This window comes from Sturnira hondurensis, unplaced genomic scaffold (assembly GCF_014824575.4).
Source record: "Sturnira hondurensis isolate 20B ecotype Veracruz unplaced genomic scaffold, ASM1482457v3 Scaffold0013515, whole genome shotgun sequence".
Lineage (NCBI taxonomy): Eukaryota > Metazoa > Chordata > Mammalia > Chiroptera > Phyllostomidae > Sturnira > Sturnira hondurensis.
In genome coordinates, this window is record NW_028086146.1 from 7331109 (window position 1) to 7359010 (window position 27902).

Sequence of the window (27902 nt, forward strand, 5' to 3'; positions counted from 1 at the left end):
AAGGACTGCTTTAAGAAGAAGAAAGAGAAAGGGAGAAAGGAACACAGATACAAAGGAAATAAATGGCAATGAATAAGTGCCTATCAATAATAATCTTAGATTTAAATGGTTTAAATGCTCCAAAGACATAGGGTAACAGAATGAATAGGAAAACACAACGTGCATATATGTTGCCTACAAGAGACCAACCTCAGAACAAAAGATATACAGAAGCTGAAACTGAAGAGATAGAAAAAATACTCCATGCAAATGGACAAGAGGAAAAGTTTGGGTAGCAATACTTATATCAGACAAAACTGACTTTAAGACAAAGGCCATAGCAAGAGACAAAGAAGGTCACTACACAATACTTAAGGGAGCATACTGTCAAACAACAGAATATAATTCTTGTGAACATACATACACCCAATACAGGTGTACCTAAACATATAAAGAAAAGATTGGAGGACTGTTAAGAAAGAGAAAAATAGCAATACAGTCATTGTAGGAGGTTTTAACACCTCGTTGTCAACAATGAAGAGATTTTCCAAACAAAAAAATCAAGAAAAATATTGCAAAATTGAATAATATTCCAGATCAAATGGACTTAATTGATATTTATAAAACATTTCACCCCAAAGAAACACAATATACATTCTTCTCAAATGCACATGCATCATTTTCAAAGATAGTCCACAAAGGACACAAAACAGGCCTTAACAAATTCAAGGAAATTAAATTCCTATCAAGCACCTTCTCAGACTACAATGGCTTACAACTGGAAACCAACCTCAAGAAAAAAAACCTCGAAACATTCAAATACATGGAGGCTGAATAACATGTTATTAAATAATGAATGGGTTAAAAATGAGATAACTGAAGAAATCAAAATGCATCTGGAAAATAAATGAACATACAACAGCCCAAAACCTACGGGACACAGTGAAGGCAGTCCTGAGATGGAAATTCATAGCAAGATAGGCTTACCTAGAGAAGATAGAAAGATCTCAAATAAACAGCCTAACCCTACACCTAAAAGAACCAGAAGAACAACAATAAACAAAGCCCAGAACAAGCAGAAGAAATAAATAATCAAGATCAAAGTAGAATCAAATAACATAGACTAAAAAATAACTCAAAGGATTAATGAATCCAGGAGCTGGTTCTTTGAAAAGATAAACAAAATTAACAAATTATTAACCAGACTCATCAAGAAAAAAAGAGACAGGACCCAAATAAATAAAATCAGATAAAAGAGAGATAACAATTGATATCACAGAAATACAAAGGATTGTAAGAAATTACTATCAATGACTAAATGCCAATAAATAGGACAACTGGGCAAAATGGATAAATTTATAGAAACATACAATCTTCCAAAATTGAATCAGGAAAAGGTACATAATCTGAATAGATTCTTAACAACTAGCAAAATTGAAGCAGTAATCAAAAAACTACTGATATCCAAAAGCCCTGGACCACATGGCTTCACTGGCAAATTTCACCAAACATTCAAAGAGGAACTAACACCTCTCCTTCTCAAACTTTTCCAAAAAATTCAAGAAGAGGGAAGATTCCCCAATTCTTGTGAGGCCAGTATTATCCTAATCCCAAAACACCACCAAGAAAGAAGATTACAGGCCAATAACTCTGATCAACATAGATGCTAAAATCTTCCACAAAATACTAGCAAACTGGGTCCAACAATACATTAAAAAGACCATATACCATAATCAAGTGGGATTTACCCCAGGGATGTAAGGATGGTAAAATATTCACAAATCAATAAATGTGATACACATCACACAAACAAAATGAAAGGCAAAAATCATGTGATCGTATCAATAGATGCAGCATAAAGCATTTGATAAAATCCAGCACCCATTTATGATAAAAACACTCAGCAAACTGGGAATAGAGAGAGGGAGCATACCTTGATATAATAAAGGCCATATACAAAAAACCTACTGCCAACATCATACTCAGTGGGCAAAAACTAAAAGCATTTCCCTTAAGATCAGGAACAAAACAAGGATGTTTGCTTTCACCACTCTTATTCAAAATAGTGCTGGACATCCTATCCACAGTGACCACACAAGAAGAAGAAGTAAAAAGCATCCAAATTGGAAAGGAGGAAGTAAAACTGTCATTATTTGCAGATGACATGATAGTGTATATAGAAAACCCTGTAGGCTCCACCAAAAACCTACCTCTCCTAATAAGTGAATTTGGCAAAGTAGTGGGATACAAAGTCAATATACAGAAATAAATGGCATTTTTGTATACCAACAATGAACCAACAGAAACAGAAACTGAGAAAATAATCCCATTTATTATGGCAACATGAAAAAGAAAGTACTGAGGAATAAATTTAACCAAAGAGGTAAAGGACTTGTACTTGAAAAACTACAGAACACTTAAAGAAATTGAGGAGGATACAGATAAATGGAAACATGTACCCTATTCATGGATTAGAAGATAACATCATTAAAATGCCTACACTACCCAAACCAATCTATAGATTTAATGCATTCCTGTTAAAATACCAATGGCATACTTCACAGATATAGAACAAATACTTCAAAAAATTTACAAGGAACCGAAAAAGAACCAAAATAGCCACAGCAGTCTTGAGAAAGAAGAACAAAGTTGGAGGGATCACAATACCTGATATCAAACTACACTATAAGGTCACTGTAATCAAAACAGTATGGTACTGGCGTAAGAACAGAAGCCTAGACCAATGGAACAGAATAGAGAGCCCAGAAATAAACCCACATCTTTATGGTCAATTAATATTTTTCAAAGAAGGCAAGAGCATACAATGGAGTAAAGAAAGCCTCTTCAACAAATGGTGTTAGGAGAACTGGACTGGTACACGCAAAAAAGTTAAACTAGACCACCAACTTACACCATACATGAGAATAAATTCAAATGGATAAAATACTTAAATTCAAATCATGATACCATAAAAGTCCTAGTGAAAAACATAGGCAATAAAGTTTCAGATATCCCCCATGGCAATATTTTTGCTAATATATCTCCTAGGGCAAGGGAAATAAAGGGAAAACTAAACAAATGAGATTATATCAAATTAAAAAGCTTCTGTACAGCTAAAGAAACCATCATCAAAATGAGAAGGGAACGAATTGTACAGGAGAACCTATTTGCCAATGATACATCAGACAAGGGTTTAATCTCCAAAATATATAAAGAACTTATACGACTCAACACAGGAAGATAAACAATCCAATTAAAACATGGACAAAGGACTTAAATAGACACTTCTCCATGTAGAACATAAGATGGCCCACAGACATATCTCAACATCACTAATCATCAGAAAGATGCAAATTAAAACCACAATTAGGTATCACCTCACTCCTGTCAGAAGGGCCATCATTAATAAATTAACAAACAACAAGCACTGGTGAGGATGTAGAGAAAAGGGAACCCTAGTGTAGCATTGGTGGAAATGCAGACTAGTGCAGCCACTGTGGAAAATAGTATGGAATTTCCTCAAAAAATTTCAAATGGAACTTCCCTTCGACCCAGTGGTAACACTGTTGGGAATATACCCTAAGAATCCCAAAACACCGATTCAAAAGAACTTGTGCACCCCTATGTTCATAGCACTGCTACTTACAATAGCCAAGTGCTGGAAACAGCCTAAATGCCCATCAGTAGAAGAATGGATTAAAAAAATTGGTATGTTTACACAATGGAATGCTATGCAGCAGAAAGAAAGAAGGAATCTCTGCCCTTTGCGACAGCATGGATGGAATTAGAGAATATTATGCTAAGTGAAATAAGCCTGTTGGCGAAAGACAAATACCATGTGACCTCACTTATAAGAAGAATCTAATGAACAAAATAAAATTGATGAGCAAAACAGAACCAGAGACATGAAAACAAGGAACAGACTGACAGCTGCCAGAGGAAAAAGGGTGGTGGGGAATGGTGGAAAGAAGGAAAGGGATTAGTCAAAGACCAGGTATGAATGACCCACGGACACGGACAATGATGTGATGATGGACTGTGGAAGTGTGGGGTGGGCTGGTTGGTGGAAGGTAAAGGGGGAAAATTGGGGTAACGGTAATAGAATAAATAAGAATAAAAATATAAAAATAAATAAATATATATCCCAGCATGGCTTTGAAGGTTTGAGACTGTTATCTATTATAGGATAAAATTTATGCATATGACAAGCCATTCCAATACTTTATTGTTCTACCTAATATAACTTTAAGTTTCCCTCATTCTATAGTCTAGTTAATGGTTATCTCTGGACACTGTGAGTGAGGTAGGTGGAGTACAGGCCAATTTTGGAGGACACGTTAGCTTCTCCACTACAAGGGCCCTAATGTTACCAGTAACGATGTCTCAACAAAAGCCTCCCCAAGGAAGCATGAGCTTCTTCCTTACTATCTGGGACCAACAAATTTCCATCTTATTTCTAGTTTCAGTTTTTTAATGCTTGAAAGCAATTTATTATGAAAAATATAAACATATATAAAAGCACCAATAATAGAATGTGAACTCCTAGATCCCTTCAAGATTCAACAATTATTAAGATTTCCCACATATGCTCATCTCTTTTCTTTTTATTTCTGATATATTTTAAAGTAAATTCCATATAGCATGCCATTTCACTCCTACGTAATTTAATGTGTGCCTTAACAATATATAGGTCTTTTGTTACATAACCAAAATGTTATTATCAGATTTAGCAAAATTACCTTTGCATTTTCTAAAACACTCAAATTTTCAAATTAAATTTTCAAAATTTAAATTAAATGTCCTCAGTAGTCTCAAAATTATCTTTTTAACAGGGATTTCTTGAATCAGTTTCTATAAAAGGACTGAACATTGCATTTTGTTTTTATATTTTCAAAGTCTCTTTCTTTCTACTTTCTGAGTTTCAGAAAGGTTTCCTGTCTGATTTCTGACAAATTCTCATGGGATCACTTATCAGATGAGCTATTTTTAAGTGCTATTCCTTGTTGAATAGTATGAAATGTAATGAGAAAGAAGCTCTAATACTTTGGGTTATATTACTATTAGAATATTCTTCCTACTTGTGGGTTTAGCTTATACCATGACTTTACTAGAATGGTGAAGTATATATATGTGTTTATTTATTCCTCAACTTACTTCAAAATTATTTAAGAGAGACTCTGATTATATGGAAGTAGATTTTGATTTCTGTATTGTAATAATTCTTCCCCAAACCACATGTTTCAGTGACTTGGAATTTTCTGGAGAATTCCTGCTTTTGACACTAACTGCAAGGGTTAATCACATTAGAGAGTTTGAGAGCACAATCCTCCACAAGACCACCCTCACTTCTGATACCACTGCAAGTTCATGTCTTCATCAAAACCACCTTCGGGTTTGATAATTAGCTGGATGGACCCACCAAACTCATTGAAAGCTATTATACTCATGGTTATGGATCAGTCATTAAAAGGATACAGATGAAAACCATACAAGGGAAGACTTTGGTCAAGATAGTGAAGTAGATAAATGTTCTGCTCTCCTTCTCCCACAACCACATCAGAATTACAACTAAACTACAGAACTACCATCATTGAGAATCACCTGAGGTCTAGCTAAACAGAACTCCCATAACAAAGGATATAAAGAAGCCATATCAAGATTGGTGGAAGAGGTGAAGATGTGGAACAAGCTGGTGTACACCCATGTGTGGCTGTTAAAAATAAGGAGGGATATCTCAGCTGCAGAGGTCCTCCCTGAGCAGTGAGGGGTCCCAGCCTCACACCATGACCTCTGATCCAGGATTCTAGTGCAAGAAGTCCCCATAACTTCTGGCTGTGAAAACCAGAGGGAATTATGGCTGAATGAGAGGGAAAGCTGTTCAAATCCAGGTGTTCCTCTTACAGGGCCCACACAGACTTACTTCCTGATAGACTTACTCGCTCTGAGCTCTAGTGCTGGAGCAGCAGCACGTAAAGCACAGGGACATACAGGGAAGAACTGAATTGTCTCACTTTGAGGCAGGGGTTGGAGGTGCAGCTTTCTGCTATACAAAAGTGCTGTTTGAGGCTGTTGCTCCTTTGCTGAGCCCTCGTCCTATAGGCACAGGTGGATGGCATATGAGATTCCATTAACCTGGCTAAGACTGTTCACCCTGCCCTGGTGATTCCCTCAGACCCCAATCCACCCAAACAGTTCCCAGTGGCTTTTCTTACAAATATCCTATCTTGGTTCATACTGTGGGCTTTCCTAAAATTTCTAAAATGTTCACAAACCTGAAACAAGCAGCACCTGGCCTCAGCATTCCCCCTACCTTCTGCTAAGTGGTCCAATGCCTAGCACTAGAGGCAGCAGCCTAGGTTCAGTTTGCCTCTCCCACGCTAAGCCCAGAACAAGAGGCCACCATCTGCAACCACTTTGTAGCTCATTCCACGTGGTCCCAGGCAGAGCAAAGGCAGATGCTAATCTTGGCCTGTATAAGCCCCACTCCTAGAGGACCCAGAACCAATATACCCATTGACTAGCTTCAAATCACACCAAAGTACCACCCAACCACCTCCACAAACATAAAGGGTGGACTTGCCAGGCACCAGAACTCTAATCAAGTGGATCCTGCTCTCCTGGGGTCAGTCCCTGCATAATAGCTCTTGTACTATAGTCATAGCCAGTCCTCATGACCAATCATCCTGAGGGTCAGTCCCTCCCACTGATGTGCCAACAGCAATCAAGGTTCAAATACAACAGAAGGGCACACACAATCCACACAAGGAAAACTCCTGGAGCACTTGGCCCAGGTGACTAGAGACACCTACTATATAAGGGCACTCTGCTAAGACCAGGAGACATAGTACCTCTGTCTATTACCTAAAAACAGGGAGGCAGCCAAAATGAGGAGACAAAGAAATATGTCCCAAATGAAAGAACAGGACAAACACTCCAGAAAAAGAACAAAACAAAATGGAGACAAGCTTTCTACCAGATGCAGAGTTCAAAACATTGGCTATAAGGATGCTCAATGAACTCAGTAAGAACTTTAACAAAGAGATAGAAAACATTTTTAAAAAGACAGAAACATAAAAAAGAGCCAGTCAAAATGAATAAATAATAACTTACATGAATAATACATTAGAGGGAATTGATAGTGGATTTAATGAAGCAGATGATCAAATCAGCAATTTGGAAGATAAGGTAGCAGAAAACACCCAATCAGAACAGCAAAAAGGAAAAAAATCCCCAAATGAAGACAATTTAAGGGGCCTCTGGAATAACATCAACCATACCAACATTCACAGCATAGAGGTACTAGAAAAAGGGAAAGAGCAAAAGATTGAAAACCTATTTGAAGAAATAATGATGAAAAACTTCCCTAATCTGGCAAAAGAAATAGACATAGAAGTCCAGGAAGCACAGAGAATCCCAAACAAGGAGAGCCCAAAGAGGCCCACACTGAGATATATCATAATTAAAATGCCAAAACTAAAGACAAAGAGAGAATCTTGAAAGCAGCAAGAGAAAAGCAGTTAGTTATCTACAAGGGAGCTCCCATTAGACTATATGCTGATTTCTCAACAGAAACATTTCAGATCAGAAGAGATTGGCCCAAATTATTTGAAGTGATGAAAAGCAAGGACCTATGATGAAGATTATTCCATGCAGCAAGACTGTTATTTAGAATCAAATGATAGAGAAAGTGCTTGCCAGACAAGAAAAGGCTGAAGAAGTTCATCAGCACCAAACCAGTATTACAAGAAATGTTAAGGGATCTTCTTTAAAATAAGGAAGAAGTCAAAAATGTTAATAATAAAATAGCAGGAATTACATATCTTTCAGTAATTAGTTTACGTCTGAATACATTAAATGCTCCAGTCAAAAGACAGGATAGCTGAACACATAAGGCAACAAGACCTGCCCAGATTAAAAGACAGAGACTAAAAGTAAAGGGATGGAAAAGGCTATTCATGCAAATGAAAAAGAAAAACAAAAAATCTGGAGCGGCAATACTTATATCAGACAAAGGAGACTTTAAAACAAAGGTTATAACAAGAGACAAAGAAGAATCCAGCAATTCCACTTCTGGGTATTTATCCAAACAAACACAAAACACTAATTTGAAAAGACATCCCTATGTTCACTAAAGCATTATTTAGAATGGCCAAGATAGGGAGGCAAACTAAGTGTCTATCAATAGACAAATGGATAAAGAAGAGATGGTACACACATAAAATGGAATATTACTCAGCCAAAAAAGAATGAAATCTTACCATTTGCCATAGCATAAATGAACCTAGAGGGTGTTACACTAACTGAAATAAGTCAGATAGGGAAAGACAAATACCATAAGACATCACTTATGTAGAATCTAAAAAACATAACAGAAATAAACTCATAGACACAGAGAAAATTTTGATAGTTGACAAATGGGAGGGGGGTTGGTGGAATGGGTAGAAAAAGTGAAGTGATTAAGATGTGCAAATTGCCAGTTATATAAACAGTCACAGAAATGTAAAGTACAGCATGTGGAATGTACTCAACAATATTATAATAACTATATATGGTGTTGGATGGGTACCAGACTGAATCAGGGTTATCACTTAGTAAAGTTATAGAAATATCTAATCACCATGCTGTGTACCTGAAACTTATGTAATATTGTATGTCAACTACAATTGAAAAATAAAAAAATATTTTTTAAAAAAGCTCCCAAGGGAGAAGACACATAGGCAAGAGTCAGAGAGGGTTCCAAACGGGAAGACTTCCATTGTCCTCAGAATGCATCACCCTCAATGCACTGATATGAGACAATCTGTATGACGTATCAACATGCACAGAAGTTCACCTGAACTTTAGTGTTTAAAGCTTGGGAGGATTTTGTTGTTGTTGTTGTTGTTTTCTCCATTAAGTAGGCCTGATTGGTTGATTGATTGATTGGTGACTGATCTCAGCCACCAGGCTAACATCATAAAACCCAAAGCTCCTACCCCAAATCTCATGGTAGACCTTCCTGGCATGGCCACCCACCCTCAGATCCAGTGTGGCTGCCTCTCATTCTATGAAAGACACCTTTCAGGCATGACATAGATTACCTCCCAGAAGTCAAAAACCTTGCATTTGGCAAGACCAAGTTCTTGATTACACCACGAAACAAATTTTTACCTGTTCCTATGGACCATGCTAATCCTAGCCCAGACCCCTTACTACAATACTTTACTATGGGAATAATTTTCACACAAAACTGTTTGGAAATTTTTAAGTGAGAAGTAGATTAAATCCAAGAATAATTATCTCTGATAACTGAAATTAAGAGTATCAAAACAAGAAGGCAACTCCACATAATCATTAAAAATAAAGTGAGAGTCATGAAAGAACTGCTTGAAAAATAAACACCATTCCCAAGTACACAATTAAGAAGGGAAAACATAAATGTTTCAATATTTTATTTTTGTAAGCTTTTAGATGTTACCACGTTTTCTATTGTAATTCAGAACAAGATTCACAGACCTAGGTGATATTTAACAGAAAAGAAACTTCTTATAAAAATCAGCATTTTATAAGCTCAGATCCCGTGTGATTCCTGTAAGTGCAAAAAATAAGTAGACATATGGTACAAATTCTCACTCAATTCTACTTTATTTTGCAAGTGAGATGTGTAAAGCTCTTCAAGACCTTCCCTGCCATACATGAAAACAGAGTAAAGAGTTCTGGATTTGCACCTTTTTTTTTCTTCTCAACATGAAATTTTATGAATTACATACAGTGGCAGGTCAGGAAGTGGGTTTGAATAAATTAATGAATGGTTTCTACTGCACCAGACAGACGAATAAATGAATATGAAAGGACCATGGTTACTTGCACCACTTTTCTTCTTTGCTCATTGATTTCTGCATCTGGAACCTCCCTCTAACGCACAGCTAACAGTTTCTATTCAACGAAAGCTTCTGGATTACCTTGTCCACACATACAAAGAAGGAGTTACTTCCATAAAAAAATCTCATTAGAAATTTTTGTTTATTGGTGATTTTAATGCAGTTAAGGCACTGACTAGGGATAGAAAACTCCCTATAGACAAACACACGTGGCCTCCACTATTTTCTAAGTCAGTCAGCTCCATTTGTGCCTTCAGAGAAAGCAATCACTATTACAGACGGCCGAGTACATGCGAGGTTACAGTGAAACTATTAGGAGTTTAAAAGAACAGCATTCAAATGTTTTTTCCACCTCAGAGGTGTTAAAGACTATAGATTGCAGCTGAAAGAAAATTAAGGTCCCAATTTACACATTTCACTGTGTCTGTGAAGTTGAAAAAGAAATGAACTCAGTTACAAAAGTACGCAGTTTGCTAGGGCAATTTCATTGTCTTGGTGTAGGGCAACATGGCCCTTAATGCCATCAGCTAGAGAAAGCTGAATATTCAGGCATGTAGAAGCAGCCAGAAATGTTAACATAAAAAAGAAAAGAAAAAGTGATGGGCTTAGAAAACATAACAGTGCATACGGAGGATGAGAAAGAAGCAGGAGAGGGGAGAGAAGCCTCCTAAATCAGTAACTCTCAGCTGGGGTGGGGGAAGATTAGAACTTCCTGCAGTTGCAGTACAGTTTGAAAAAGGGCATTCAATATTAAAAGCTCATATTCTGAACACTGAAAAATATCTTTCATTTCGGTAAATCAAACCTTGGTGAGTCCAGGTGTGTAAAGTCTTCTTGGCTGGTGGAGATAAGTTGGTTCTAACCGGCAGCAAAGAAGATTCTCCACAAGAAAGGGAGTGAGGAGTCAGAGGAGGGAAACGCAAAACAAGTACACCTGAGAGCACGGACAGGGAGGGCAGGGCTGCGGCTGCGTTTCAGCTTTTCAGAAGGGCACTCCGTTTTAAAAGGCTGAAAAACATTACTGACACTTTTAGAGCCCTATAGCAAGAGCCCTTAGGGCAGTGTCAGGTAATCTCCAGGGTGCCCTCCGGGGAGCTTGACATTCTGGAATACAGTGGACTTCTGGTCCTTTCTGGAACACTGCAGATCTCTGGGAGGGGCCTCCTATTTTGTTTTTGTATTTGCGTGGCATCTCTCTTTTGAGGAACTCAAAGCACTCTGAAAGTGCTTATTTTTTAAAAGCTTTCCAAGTGCCTAAAATAGATTAGAGAAACCAGTAACATTTAAGGTCTGACCTACACTCTTTCAAACCAAAACATTTGTCTGTCTTTGATGTTTCTGGTTGTGGTCCATCTTGACAAGTCTCACAGATTTACCAGGCAAAGTGCTATCATCGTGTGATGATTCCACAAAAAACATCAAGACATCAAAACTGCTCCATGTCCACAGCCTGCAGTAACAAATGGCACCTGTCAATAAGTACAGATAAATGAGGTGACTCTAAGTGAAAACTGCTAAGGTAAATCAGTAACTGAAAAAATACACACACACAACTACACCCCATGTAGGTGATACATCATAATTCTGTCTCTGGCTCCTCAGATCAGGAGCCAATCAGGCCCTGACGGGCCATATGTGTATTTATAAATATAGCTGCTAATGTAAAGGTTGCTCTGCTCACTGCTCAGGGAAATCAGGCACATTTGGAATCATCCTTAGAAGATTTTGGTTTCTCAAAAAATATTTTGACAATTTGTGACAAATGCAATCCTGCCCCCATATGTTTTGTACTATTTAAAGGGAAATGACATCCAGTTGCCTTCACATCCACACATATATTTTTTCCTCTTAATAATGAAGTCAGAAGGTGGAAGGGGATGGAGGTTACCTTCCGTACGTATTTTTAATATATATATCTTGTCCAAGTTCTCATTTCCATACTTGCCCAAGAGGATGGAGCTTCCAAAATCTGAGTTACTATTCATGACATAGAAAGTAACTTTTCTTCCAAATTAGGAGGAAAGTGAAAGAACAACTAGTGACACAAAAGTGATGGGAGATTCTTGCAGTGAAATGCAGGCTTCTGCCCCTTTGCTCATTTTTTTTGCACAGTAATTCCTTCACTTTTCTGGGCATGGGGTGGTAGAAGGCTCTGTCTAAATGATACCCTTTGCCAACTTCTGCAGAAATCTCTGTGGATTAATACAGAATACCCAGAAAACTCAATCAGGGCTGAGAACTACATTATAAGTCTGTGAGACCCAGAAGTCCAGAATAAACCTCATGCACTAACACTCATCGGCTTGCATCCCACTCCATCCTTTAGAACCAACAAAATAACAAGGTAAGGAAGTTTCTGTGGCAAGGAAGACAGAAACTTAAAAAAAAAACCACTTGGATGACATCTTTTGGGGGGAAAAATCTCTGACAAGAGGTAAAGATAGGTATGGAAATATTCTGAGAGAACTAACTTGTTTAATCTCCTAACAATGCTTTCTGTTCAATTCACCCTTGAATCTGAATAACCATGACAGATGGCTCCAGCTAGTTTTGAAAAAAAATTAGCTAAATTTTCAGATAACGCAGCCTTCTGTCATGTTCTCCTACTCCAAGGTTTATGTGGTTAGTTTAGCAGGCTCTGAGTGTGGGCTGCTTGTCAGTGACCAGTGTCCAGTTAGTATCTGCAGGATTCACACCACTTGATACCGTATGCTCAGAACTCCAAGGGGGGGAAATACTGTCAGTTCAGGTGACCAAAGACCTTGGTAGGCAGCCCCCTTCACCCAGATAACAGACCTGCATTTATGCACAAAGCAGTGCCTGAACAGCAAGGGCCAAGGGAGAGCACTTGGCTCTATCTGCCTTGCCATCTCTTTGTAGCAGAATAAACTCATATCTGATGCTATAATTACAACCCTAATGGACACCCTTAATTTATTTTGAAGAACTGAAGTTGATATCCACTAGTGCTATTATTAAAAAGACTAATGAGAGCAGCTCTGTAAGAAAATAAAAGATTTATTGAATTCCTTTTGGCACTCGGCACAGCTTAGCAATTTTGAGACCCCATCAAAACAGCAGATATATACCCTGCTCAGATGTGCTGTACGGGATGTGAGCTGGGTTTCAGATTTTCAATAACAAATCTGTCACTCCGATTTTAATTAGACGGCTTAAAGCAGCTACATCAATAATGGCAGAATGACGGCTCAGTTCAAAGATCATAGAGATGTTACTCTACTTTAATAGTTCTTTTATACAAGTACATATTTCAGAAGTTTGTGAGGCATTTCATCTTGACTACCCTTTCACCAAAGAGGAGGAAAACATATTCCTAATTGAATTGAACCACGAACGCTAGCAGTCATCACCATTTCTATGCCGGGCTGTTGCATCCAGCTGGTTAGGAGGTCTAATTTCACACCACACAGCAATGAAATGCTGCTAACTGTTATTTGCGAGTGTAAAACAGTAATATTTCATGACAGCAAAAGGGCAGTTGACGCTACTGGGTGCACCCTCCACTGGTCTAAACCTGAGAGACAAATGGCAGTCTGGGTTGAGTACTGACAAACAGGCCTTTCTTGTAAAAAGCTCGCAGGAGAGTGGAGGGAGGACTTGACCCAGGAGGGAGGTGGAAACCCTGTGGAGAAGTTCACATGCAGCTGGGAAAATGCAAGGAAAAACTGTTGCCAAAGGCCTAAAGGGGGGCCTGTTTCCTAAAGGGGGGAGGGCATATATATTTATCATTGCATTTCTTTCCACTGATTATTATTATATGAATAAAAACATATTGACTACATAAAAAACATTATAAAATATGTGGGATAACATATACACACATTTCTTTACAAAATAAAACCATTCCAGATACACTCTAAGATGTTGTGCTGAACAATGTATGGTTATGATCTTCCCGTGTCAATAAACAGTCACGTGACCTGTAACAACGTTTTCACAAACGGACCACGCACGCTACAGTGGTCCCAGCTGAGAAGTTCCCACTGCCGAGTGAAGTGATGGACACATGTTTGTGTGCTTGTGGCGATGCTGGTGTAAACGCACCTCCTGTTCTGCTCGTCATCTAAAAGTGTAGCATATACAGTCATGTACAGTACATGATGCTTGATGATGACAAACAACTATGTTACTGGTTTACATATTTACTACGCTATGCTTTTTATCATTATTTTATAGTGTGTTCCTTCTATTTATGAATAACAGTTTGCTGGAAAAGAATGGGCCGTGTTATGTCAGTAGCAGCCTCATATGTCTCATATTTACCTGTCTCTGGATTTCGTCATTTTCTCCTGTGCTTTCTTTACATGACCTTGTGTTGTTTTGTGCAGTAACATGCTGTACAGGTCTGCAGCCTCGGTGCAATGGATTCTACCACATAGCTTCTTGTGTAGTAGCTGTACCACCTAGGTTTGTGTAAGTACATTCTGTGTTGCCTACATAACAGCAAAGTCACCTAAGAATTCATTTCTCAGAACACATCCCCGTCATTAAGTGGCACATGACTGTTTATCTCAAAACTACTGTCTTTAACAACTACATAGTATTCCACTGTATGGATTATCCACATTATTTACTCAATCCCTTCCTGTTGGATGTTTAGATACTCTCCAGTTACTTTGCAATGATATATGTGTATGTTTATATACATATTAATACAATTATAGAGTACATGGACTCTCTATACATGAGATGTACTATATACACAAAAAATGATAATGTTAAAATAAATCACCTTAAAATAAATTCTTAGAACTGGAACTCCTAGGTCAAAGTATCTATTTTAAAATATTTTTGCACATAGGATAGCCACTGTTATAATGCCAGAGCATGGAATATTCATTTTAGAAGCACCTTTTCCTGGATCGGATCCTGACAACACCTGAAACCTGTTACTATCCCTTTCACAGCATCATACAGATCCATAACTTCATCTCCTCTTCCTCTACGATGCTCTTCATCACCCTCCATAATAATGTGAACATTCCCTAGACCTAATCCCTGGAAGTCACTCTGTTCCGGTCACTTCTCCATGATGTAGTCACCATTGCACTGACCTCCGTCTGTCCCCACTGCCATGACTGACAGCGATTCCTGCAACATCCAAGTATCACAGGTTTAGAAGAGAGATCAAGGCCTTTATGTCAGTGCCACTTCATTGCTCTGAATACACTTTTCACTGTTTGTGACTGGGACAGTGACTCATTTTCCTGTGCCTCAGTTCATTAAGTGCTCAGGTTTCCCATTCCAGGAAGCCTTCCTGGACCCCCCAAGTCTCGGTTAGAGGCCTTCCTTTGTGTTTCCACAACACTCCATCCTTTCCCCAGCACAACCAAAGTGTTCAACAGTTTCCTTATTTCCTGTTTTTTTGGCAAGACTCAACTATCATAGCAGGAATCATATTTGACAATACTGGTTATTACTTGTGCACCATTCATAGAAAAGGTAATCGCTGAGTGCCTACTTTGCTCTAGGTACTACTAAGAAGACCTCTTGCTAGAGACAGACAGAAGAGCAATAGACAAAGTCCCTGCCCTCAGGTGGCATACATTCCAGTGGGGGAGGAGCAGGCCCATAGTCGGAAAGGACAACGTACAGAGTGGCAGATAACGGTACCCACAGTGGAGGAAAACACAGACTACAGGCAAAAGGGGTGCCAGAGACTGGGGTTGGGGCGGGGAGAGCTCGCTACTTATGCTGGGTGGATCAGGTCTCCCCAGAAAGGTGACACATGAAGGGAGACCTAAAGGTGTCTAGAGTGGGGAGAGGCCAGTCGCACTCCTTTGGGCAGATAGCTCCTTCCGGTTAAATTTCAGACATGAGTGCCCCCCTATAATATCTTAATAAAAGGGATCTGCTGCCTAAAAAAAAAAAAAAGATTTTCCAAACATGTCTCCTGCGGTAAATGGCTCTGTACTAGGCACTAAATAAAGTGACTTTTAGGCCAGCATAACATCCCAAAGTACGAAAGCTCCTGATAGGATTTAAGTGTTGACAGGCAGAGATGTCCAGGTTCACGCTGCAGGCAGAGCTGGGATTACAATCTGTCTGCTACCTGGAGAGCCCACACCTCTCCACCCCACCCAGCCAACAAATGGGCTGCCACGTCATTTTAATTCAGGTTTGCCGGAGCTCCCACAGCACCAGCATTGTTTTGTTTGGATTTCCCATATGACCTCACTCTGTGTTTACATGTCTTCGACAGCCCACACTGANGGTTCACACTGCAGGCAGAGCTGGGATTACAATCTGTCTGCTACCTCGAGAGCCCACACCTCTCCACCCCACCCAGCCAACAAATGGGCTGCCACGTCATTTTAATTCAGGTTTGCCGGAGCTCCCACAGCACCAGCATTGTTTTGTTTGGATTTCCCATATGACCTCACTCTGTGTTTACATGTCTTCGACAGCCCACACTGAACATAGCCTAAAATTATCTTCATTGTAAGAGTTCACTGATTGTGTGTACTGTATATGGCCAAAGTGGTGATTTCCCCCCAAATATCAGAAAGCATTTTAATCGAGATTTCTTCTCAAAAACTGTAGGTAATTCTAAGTCAATACAAAGTGAGTGTTTGGTTTAAAGGATGTGCCTAGAAAGTATCGCTCGTGGCCCAGCTGTCTACATCAGATCACTGTCCAGTTCTGCCTTCTGCTCTTCACTGCCTTTCTTCTTTTTTTCTGCTTGCTTCCCTACTTCCAGCTGCCAGCGAGTCAGATAATTAAATGCCAAAGTAGTGACACTTGGCATTTCAATGAGTGCTCTGTATTTACTACATGGTCTCTCTCGACAGCCCTCCTGCTCAGCATGCGTGCAAGATGCTGCGCTGCTGAACTGAAGCCCTTCTTTGTTGCAGCGCTGGACACACTGAAGAAAGATGAACTCGGGCAGCAGCCCAGAACTGAGAGGAGGGAGGCAACAGATTCCCCAATGTCTCTCCTCGCCACCTCTTGAAGTTTATGTCCTCAATTCAATTAAACAAGCATTTGTTAAGACCTTAGCCCTCTGTGCTTAGCCCTCTGCTGGGATACATTTTTAATGGATTCTGTATTAAAGGGGACAGAACTTTAGGTGTTTTCATTTCAACCAGGTAGTGCCAGAATATTGCACTGTACATAATTGGAAAGTGATTTCACATTTATAACTCACCCAATTTTATATGAAAGCTATCAGAACAGAAGTAGATACTGGAAGTGAAAGTCTAACTCTAGCTTCCAAGGCTGTTGTTTAGGCCTTGGTAGAAATGGATTCACTCAAAATCTGCCCCTTAACCACAGGTATCATGTGTTCAGGCTGCAGCTTGGCCATCACCTCCTCCTGGAAGTCCTCCATGACCTAATGAGTCTGAATAAAATACCCTTCTAGCTGTTCTGACACAGCCAGTACTTTGCACAGTTGTAGACCATAAGCTCAGAGGATAAGTATGATGTCTTACCCGCCGCCATCGCCCACTGCCAATGCCAAACACAGTACCTGCAGCATATCAATGACACAATAAATAGTTCTAATTAAACTGCTTTGCGAATTCAATGGTAAAGTATTTTCAAATTCTTTCAAGCCATACTGAGCTGAGTCCCCAAATCATCAATATAATTATTAAATTTGCAGATAATTTTTATTCATTCATTCACCCATTTAAATAATGCGTATTTATTGAATACCTACAATTTTCTACCTATTGCCCAAAAGAGTTGCTATTCAAATGTTGTCTTCTCTGTTTTCCCCATTTGGGAAGGATACTCATGGGTTACATGTAAGAAATTGGCTCACGAGTACTTTGGGGGGAATTTTGAATCCATGACCACATTACGGTTAGTCTGAGGGAGGAACCATCACATCACTTTATATCACTAGTGCCTTGCAGAATATATGGCATTTAGTAGATGTTCAGTAAGTATTGGTGAGAAAATGAATGAATGAGCAATGCCAAACATGCTAGCCAGAAGGAAGGAGGGAGGGAGGGAGAGGCACTAACCTACATGAAAATAATTTATTCTACAAATTTTATTTTGGAGTGAAATCAGTACCAAAGATGCAAAGGGACTACAAAATGCTGAGTGGTACCTCAACCTGTGCCTCATTTCCCATTAATATACTTCTGCTTCTGGTCACAACGGACAGGAACCAGATTTACCCTCCGACCTGAAATACACACACTCATACAACCCAGACAAAATACATTATACAACACTGTTCAAGACACTGAATATCAGGCCATGAAACACAGGGATCCCTAAGAGAAATTACAAATGAGATGAGGCCTGGTATTGCCCCCATGTACTGCCTGCAGAAAATTTCCAGGCAGCAGGATAGACAAGAAGGATGCAAGCAGAATGTAGTCAATTCCCTAAATCGAGGAAATAGAACAGGGGACAACAAGGCAGTTAGAGTTCACAGGACAGAGAAGAGAAACATACAGAGAAAATAACATCTCAGAAAGAGATTTGCAGCAGGCTCCTCTCAAGTATTCAGCAAAGGACTGATAAGTACATGCATGTGGGTAAACAACCTATGAGTGAAGAAAGCACCAAAGGATTAGAGGGAAAAGTGCTGGCACTCACACAGGGCCCCTGTCACTCCTCCCAGCCTGATGGAAAACTCCTGGATCACAGGACGTTGGGTAGAGTATTCAGGACAGTCATGCCTCAGTATGGAGGAATAATTAATTCTGGACTTAGCACTGCTCCAGAGCTGCCTAACAAATCATAAACACAAGACCTGAAAGGATCAAATTGTTAAGTAACTTAACTACATCCCAGAGTAAAGCTCAAGAATGTTTACGGGCATGCAAAAATATCAAGCAACTAACCAGAAACAATTCACATTGTCTTACATCTAATTCAAGGGTTCCAGGCATGCAAAAGAGCAGGAAAATGTGATCTGCAATGTGAACAATTGATCTGTTTTTGACGGACTGATATAGCTGTTAGAGTGAGCAGGCAGTCATTAAAATTGTTGCTGTAACTGTATTCCTTGTGTTACAAACAGTAATTAAGGAGAGTCGTGGAAGATACGAAAAAAATCAAACTTCTGGAGATGAAAACTGCAATGTCTAGTAAGAATATTACACTGCAAGGAATTAAGAGCAGACCTAACATCTCAGAAACAAAGGTTACTGAGGCTGAAGTCACAGGGATAGAAAATACCAAAATAAAACACAGAGGAAGGAGAATTTTTAAAAGTGAACAGTTTCTGACTGGATGCCAGATGTGCCCAGCTGTAGAGCCTGCGTTCTTTCTACCCTGTCACGCTACCTCTAGTCCCTCATGCTCAACGACACCCTAATGGCTGCAGTCTGACTGCTGAGCTGCGGTGGCTATTCGGGATGGTGTTTACTGTGAAAGCCTGGAAGATGAAAAAGTGTGTGGGACTGTGCATGTGTGCATGGTGGTCTGTGTTCACGCCCTTCCCTGCACAAGTGTCAGATCTGGACTGAGAACGCGCAGAGATGGGGAGGTGTGTCCTGAGTAGAAACTCAGTTCCACGTATACTGACCACAGCTAAAGTGATCAGGCCCTAGGAAAAACTAGAGCAGAGCAAAGAGCTGCTTTTATACAACAACTCCCTGTAAAAACCCAACAAGTTCCGAATTTAGTCGTTACATGTCAGTGTGGCCCAAAGGCAACTGGAAAACCAGCATCAAATTAAAAATAAAATAAAGTTTTTACTATGGCCCACCACCCCACACATAAAATTCTTTTCCCATGGAAACAGCTTACATTAATATGGTGGTTAGCTCAACCACTTTTTTTTAAAAGGGAAAACAGAGTGTTTCCTGTCTCCTTTCCCAGAGCATGGGGGTGGGAGGGGGAGGCTCTGGGGGCCCAGGGTGTGGCCCCGGGATCAGCCTCAGCTGCTGGCACTGAGTACCTGGCATGGACTAATGTGATGGTTGATCACCATCAATTCATTCGATCACTCCACCAAGGGATGGCACAAAATCATGGAGTCACAAAATCTCATGATCGGAAAAGATTTGAGCATATCATCAGTCCATGTATCATTTTTATCTGCCCAATATCTACTCTTCCTTTTTAATTCACCCCAACTTCTTTGGGAAAATTAGCTCTTCATGAAGTATTGTAGGAGTACAAAGATACATCTTGGAGCTGGCCACTCTATAGAAAGAAACCACAGAAACCAGTCTGCCAGGGGTTGGGCATGCTGTCTATTAAAAGCTGGGCCAGTATTGGATAGCCTTCCCTGGGCACTGCATTTGCATAAGTGATTCCAATGCTAGACTGGTTAGAGACTGTTCTGCACAGGGAAAGTGTGCTGACCAAAAGGAAGATTCATTCATAAACTATTAAAGATGCCTTGGTCCCCACTCAATCCTATGCATAGTCCTCAAATCCCACACTGATCCTGTGAGCCCCCCACTATGCTGCCTCACCTTTGAACAGTTAATCATCATTCCTACCTCAAAAGGATACTATAAAGAGGAGTTAACACATGGAAAGTGCTTAGAATAACTCCTGATACCCAACAAATGTTAGCAATAAAAATGTTATGCTATTATTATTTTCTGTTATTTTACATCTATTAAGCAGGAGAAATTACCTACCACATGAGTTTATTCAGGTTCAAATGCGACTCACTGTATTTCAAAAGTGTCATTAACCATGTAGTGCTATACACATTTAGGTGGTAGTCTTTGAAAGTTTGAACTTCCTAGGTCAGGGAGACCGACTCTTACAGGGAAAACCCATGGATCCACAGATTCTCTACAGTAGCACGCAAAGCGTTGTGAATGTGTGTGTGTGTGTGTGTGTGTGTACATGGTCTCTATGTTTGCGGCTAGGGTGACAAGAGTGGTCCATAGCCTTCACCAGAGTCCCAAAGGCATCCAAACTTCCAAAGAATGAACACTGGCAGGGGTGTCCAACCTTTTGGCACCTCTGGGCCACACTGGGAGAAGAGGCATTGTCTTGGGCCTATATTAAATACCTGTAACACGTAATCACACAAAAAAAGTCTCATAATGTTTTAAATAAATTTACAGTTTTGTACTGGGCCAAATTCATAGCCATCCTGAACCACATGTGGCCTGTGGGCCACAGGGTGGACACCCCTGGAGAGCTTCTGACGGAGAATAGAAGGCCCCCTGTGAACTTGCTAGTACTCTTTCAAAATTCTGGGACAGGGATTGCACTGGAAATAGCCTCCAGAGCAACAGCTGTTCACAGCCAATTCCTTGAACTTGCCCAACATTTTAAGAACTCACAAGTTCCCAAGGTCAACCTGGCGGCCACCCTAAGGGGTTGGTGGCTAAAGGAGGTAGCCACCTCTGATTATAGGCTGTATCATCAGCTGTGAAGAAAGAGAACCACCCATGTTTCTCCCCTTTCCATTCTACTGCAAGTGGCCACCTTCAGGGTTAGATATGAAGAAAAGCAGTGTGAGAGGACGCATTTCCAGTACAGTGAAGATTCTAAAAATTAGTTCTGTACTGATTAAGTCCCTGGTGGCTTGTGAGGCTGTAAGAATAACTACACTGTTAGAACAACATGAGATGGGGTAGAGGGTAAGAAGATGATAGGTAAGAAAGCCTTGCTTACATCACTATAGGGTTCAAAATGAGAAGAATTTAGAATTTTTTTAAAAGTTATCTCTTTCGCACATGGTATCATGGGAATTTAATGGCCAAAGATCTGGTTTACCCACTCTCAAGTATTCTTTTACCTTCTGTACCTAGGTTTCCTCATCTGTCAAGTAAGCCATCTGTGGCAAGCTCTTACAAATATTTCTTTCAGCTCCACCATTCTGAAAATTAGTGGGAAAAGGACAATTTTACACATAAAAAGCCAAACATTTTACTCAACCTCAGTCCCAGTCACCTAAATTATCACTAAATAGAATCCAAATTAATGTGCTCTCACAGCATGACAAGTCTTCAGGGCAGGCTCACACCCTGGCCACAGCTCTCACGGCTGAACGGAACAGGAGGCTCACCAACAAACACTAAAGCAGGAGTTTTCAGAAATGACTGGGAAGGCAAAAATAAAGATCATGTGATGGCAGATTTAGAATGACCACTAAATATAGGAGAGAAAAGCTGAGAAAATTAAAATTTCATTTGTAAATAAAATGAGTCTATTTCATTACGAAAATAATGCCTGCAAATTTTAAAGTAATTTAATATGAAATTCACCTCCCCTCTTAATTAAAAACCTAGACTATGTCACACTGACTTCATTTGCTATTTAGGCAAAGTGAAGAGAAAAATGTAAGAAGGGAAAGAGAGGACAGATCCTTTTTCTGAGGAATGTCTGGTGGTCCAGCCTTCATCCCCCGAAGTTAGTTCTCTGCATTCTTGTCTATGGGGGAGGTGGCTGGTTGGCTTTGGAGGTTAGCAGGACTTCATACTGCACACTGGGCCTTGGAACTGCCTGAGACCTGATTCATGTATGAAGTCCAAATGGTTTTTCCAAGACCTTCCAGCAGAAATCTACCCTTTAGAGAATGTCCGGAAACCAATCCTTGACTTTGTCCGACCCACTGATTTCATCTGCTGTTCTCTAGCTAGAACTCAGATGAAATCTGCCAGCTACTCTGCAGCATACACACCCCCAACCACACTCCCAATTAAGGTAAACTGCAAAAATAAATGAATAGTAAAACACAATGTTTCATTATTAGTTAAAATCCTTCTACTGTTGCTCAGACAGTGACTACTGGAGTCCACAGAGGCATACAAAAATGCAGGAAACACAGTCCCTACCTTTAAGGAGTTTACAATCCAGTGGAGAAGGTAAGAGAGACAGTAATTCACAGACTTCGCAAAGCACTCCTAAAGAAGAGGGGGTCTGAGAGGCACAGCTGGTTCACAGTGAAGAAACCGCTCAGAGTGGAGTATTTAGAAGAAGGAACAGTTCAGGGGTGGTGACTCTCGTGATGCACAAGAGGGAGAGGGAGGAGAGCCAGGGACTTTCACATTTTCTAGTTTCAGGATCTCAGAAAAGGGCATTGTCATTAGTAAGGCAGAGGAGTAGAGGAGAAGGGAGAGACACGACCAGGAGACAGGAGGTTCTGTTTGGGACTTTCTCTTTTTTTATATACCTACAAGGAAAACAAGAAATCTTTCTCTTGGGTAGTGGGTATGGGGGTGGGGGGAACTCTAGGATCTGACACCCAAGCTTGAAGGCCTGGGCAAATTACCTATCTTCTTAGGCCTTAATTTCCTCATCTGAAAAATGGAGATAATATTAATATAATATTAATATTACATTACATGACTGCTCTGCAATAAAGATTCAATTAGATAACACCAGTAGGATGCTTACAGTGCCAACAGCATAATAAACCTTAAATAAATCCTCTTACTATCAGCCCAGGAGCTCAAGAGAAAAATCTCAAGATTACAGGTCCCAGAGTCTGAAAGGGCATGCAAGTGACAGCTGATTCCACCTCCTGCAGTCATCCTCGGACTCTGGCCTCCTGCAATGGGCATGCTCCCTCTCCCTGAGTCTGTTTCCTCTGCTGAGCGTGGTTCTGACTGACATGTCTCATAAGCACCTCTTCACTTGATTCCCGCCTCTGTTACCCACTGCCACATAAGGACATGGGTTTTTAGTACCTGCCATCATACTGTCTTTGGTTTCCTGTTTGCCACCAAATAGCTCTGAAAAGCAAATGTAATTCTATCATCTGACTACTTAAAAAGCCTGCTTTTTAATCTTCACTGCTTTCAGGAGAAGGTCTTGAGGCAAGCACATGAAACTGTCACATCCCCCTCAGCCATCACTCCTTGCCACGATCTTATCTGTAGGCACCCTTAACTATTAGCTGTTTCCTTCATACGCTGCACCTTTGTGCTTCAGCACATAGGCTCCGTCTGCAAAGAAAACGCTTATGTCACCTCTATGCCCTGGGCCTAACCTGCACATCCTCCAAGATACAGATCAAATGCCTCCTCCTCAACAAAGCCTTTCCACTCATTGAGACAGTTACTCCCTCCTAATTCCAGATCTCACGTGGGTCATGATTTAGAGTGCTAGCCCACTGAAAAGTGATTATGCTGGATCCAGGTTTCACATACCCGTCGAGGAAAGCCCAAAGCAGCCCCTTACTCTGAATGACAAATCTGAGGTGGCTAAAGCACTGCTGTGTTAATACAGTCCCCTGTCTGCACAGAGAAAACTGGGATCGGTGTAATGAATGGGCTATGGGCTCTTGTGATTTTTCATAAAGAGCGTGATATCATTTCTTACCCTGAGCTTTCCTATGTGGAAGTGTGCTCACAATTAAGTAGCCTTAATTGCTTCTGGGAGCTAATTCAAACTAGTCGATGGTTGAACGCTGTTTGGCTGGACTCCTGAGTACAGTTAGCGGCATAACCAAGGCTTACTTTTGGTTGATCTTTTCTTTATAGTCCTCATTTTACTATTTCGTTTGAGGTTTCATTTGTGAATAATGTAATTCTTCTGCAGCATAATCTATCTTTACTCTTTTTCATGCACACATTTGTCTAACGTGTAGCATCCCAATAACATTAAACATCACTGACCTCGTGGGTTAGAACTGATACACTATTCAACAGAGATTCTAACAATCTACCTTTGGAGGGGTGTTCAGAGTCTAAAAAATTTAATGTAATTGTCACCATTCAAAAAACACAAATGAGATCACAAACTTAAAGCCTTTCATCTAGTTCCAAGGTCTGGCCAGAGAAAAACCTCCAGACTACAGAAAACCAGAGCTGCTATTGTCTTTGGGCTCACCAGGGAAAAATCTTTTATTGAATGTATTGGGGTGACATTGGTTAAGAAAATTATACAGGTTTCAGATGTACAATTCAATAATACATCACCCGTATGTTGTATTGTGTGTTCACCATCCCAAATTAACTCTCCTCTATCACCATCTATCCTCTCTCTGCCCTCTTCTACCTCCCACTCCTTCTCCCTCTGGCAATTTCTGTGTCTGTGAGGGTTTTGGGGGGGAGGGGTTGTTTTTGTTTTTGCTTAAATCCTTTTCCTTTTTCATTCAGGCCCCCAACCTGCCTCTGCACTGACAGCTGTCAGCCTTTTCTCTGTATCTATGAGTCTATTTCTGTTTTGCTTGTTAGTTCATTTTTTATTAGATTCCATGTATAACTGAATCTCTGACTGGGTTATTTCACTTCGCATAACACTCTTTACATCCATCCATACTATCACACGAGAAAAGATTTCCTTCTTTTTTACGAGTAAGTAGTATTCTATTGTGTTAATGTACCACAGCCTTTTTATTCACTCATCTACTGATGGGAACCTGGACTGCATCCAAGTTCTGGCTATTGTAAATAACACTGCAATGAACATAGAAATGCATATATTCTTTTGAATCAATGTTTCAGGTTTCTCAGATATATTCCCGAAATGGAATTACAGGATCATAAAAAAGTTCCATTTTTAATTTATTTAGGACCCTCCACACTGTTTTCCACAGTGGCTGCACCAGTCTGCATTCCCACCAACAATGCACAAGGGTCCCCTTTTCTCCACATTCTCACCAACACTTGTTTGATGATTTATTGATGACAGCCACAATATGTCACAGGTGAGATATCACCTCTGACCAGGATAAAGTGATACCTCACTGTGGTTTTAATTTGCATTTCTCTGATGATTAGTGATGTTGAACACCTTCATATGTCTATTGTCTATCCGTATGTCCTCTTTGGAGAAGTATCTATTTAGGTCCTTTGCCCATTTTTTAATTGAATTGTTAGGTTTTTTTATGTTGAGTTTTATGAGTTCTTTATAAATTTTGAGTATTAACCCCTTAACATATATATCATTCGCAAATACGTTCTCCCTTTCAGGGGGTTTCTTTGTCATTTTGTTGATGATTTTCTTTGCTGTACAAAAACTTTTTAGTTTAATGTAGTTCCATTTGTTTAGTTTTGCTTTTGTTTCCCTTGCCTGAGAAGATATATCAGAAAAACCACTGCTACAAGAAATGCCCAAGATTTTACTGTCTATGTTTTCTTGTAGGATTTATATGATTTTTAGTTTAACATTTAAGTTTTTAATGCATTTTGAATTTATTCTTGTGTATAATGTATGATGGTGGTGTGGTTTCATTTTTTGCATGTGTCTGTGCAATTTTCCAACACCATGCACTGAATGTTCTTTATTTACCCCACTGTATGTTCTTGCTTCCTTTGCCAACTATTAAGTGACCTTATGTAAAAGCACAATTTTATTCCTGGGCTCTCTATTCTGCTCCATTGATCTCTATGTCTGTCTTTATGCCGGTACTATGCTGTTTTGATTGCTATGGCCTTGTGGTATAGTTTTGTATCAGGCAGTATGATACCTTCAACTTTCTTCTTTCTGAAGATTGCTGTGGCTATTTTGGGTTTTGTGGCTCCACATACGTTTTTGGAATATTTGTTCTACTTTTGTGAAATATGTCATTGGTTATCTTGATGGGAATTGCATTGAACCTATAGACAGATTGCTTTGGTAGTACAGACATTTTAATGATGTTAAATCTTCCTATCCATCAACACAGTATACACTTCCACTTATTTGTATCTTCTTCAGTGTCTTATAATGTCTAAGTATGGGTCTTTTACATCCTTGGTTAAATCTATACCTGTATTTTTTTATGCAATTGTAAATGGGATTGTATTCTTAGCTACACTTTCTGACAGTTCATTAGTAGTGTATAAAATGCAACTAATTTCTGGATATTTGTTTTGTATCCTGCTACTTTACTAAATTAATTTATTAGTTCTACTGTTTTTTTATGGAATAGTCAGGCTTCTCTATATATAGTATCATGCATTTCACTTGCAAATAATGACAGTGTTACTTCTTCCTTTCCAATTTTGATGCGGTTTAGTTCTTCTTGTCTGATTGCTGCAGCTAGGACTTCCAGTACTATGCTGAGTAAGAGAGGTGAATGTAGGCATCCCTGGCTTGTTTCCAATCTTAAAGAAAATGCTTTTAGTTTTTGCCCACTGAGTATGATGTTGGCTGTAGGTATGTCATATGTGACCTTTATAACATTGAGATATGTTTCTTCTATTACCACTTTGCTGAGATTTTTTATCATAAATGGGGGCTAGATTTTATCAAATGCTTTTTCTGCATCTATTATCATATGATTTTTGTCTTTCTGTTTCCATGATGTATCACACTTATTGATTTGAGAATACTGTACCCACCTTGCACCCCTGGAATAAATCCCACTTGATCATTCTGTATGATGTTTTTAGTGTACTGCTGAATGTGGTTTGCAAAGATTTTGTTGAGGATTTTAGCATCTATATTCATCAGGGATATTGGCCTATAATTTTCTTTTTTTGTAGTGTCTTTATCTGGTTTTGGAATTGGGATAAAGCTGGCCACATAAAATGAGCTTGGGAATCATCCCTCTTCTTGAATTGTTTGGAATAGTTTGAGGAGGATAGGGGTTAGCTCTTCCTGGAATGTTTGGTAAAATTTACCTGTGAAGCCATCCAATTATAGACTTTTGTATGTTGGGAGTTATTTAATTACAGCCTTAATTTCACTAGTTGTAACATGACTATTCAGGTTTTCTGCTTCTTCTTGATTCAATTTTGGAAGCTTGTATGCTTCTAGGAATTTATCCATTTCATTTGGGTTTTCCAATTTGTTTACACAGTTGTTTGTAATATTTCTTTGATTCTTTATATTTCTCTGGTGTCAGTTGTTACTACCCCTCATTCATTTCTGGTTTTATTTATTTGGGTCCTCTCTTTTCAATGAGTCTGGTTAGAAGCTTATCAACCTTATCTTTTCAAAGAACCAGGTCTTGGTTTCATTGATCTTTTGTATTGTTTTTTTAGATTCTATTTTATTTCTGCTCTGATCTTTATTATTTCCTTTCTTTTACTTATTTTCGGCTCTGCTCTTCTTTTTCTAGTTCTTTTAAGTGTAAAGTTTGATTGTTTATTCTATACTTCATTGTTTCTTGAGGTAGGCCTGTAAAACTATGACTTCCCCCTTGGGACTGCTTTCACCATGTCCCACAGGTTTTGCGTTGTTGTGTTCTCATTTTCTTTTGTTTGCAGGTATCTTTTGATTTCT

The 27902-nt window shown here is 39.5% G+C and overlaps 1 protein-coding gene across 3 annotated transcripts in view; it reads right to left on the minus strand.

Moving 5' to 3' along the window:
* The window catches only part of GLIS3 (GLIS family zinc finger 3), a 464054-nt gene that overhangs the window by 139184 nt on the left and 296968 nt on the right, over positions 1 to 27902 (minus strand). The window lies entirely within an intron of this gene.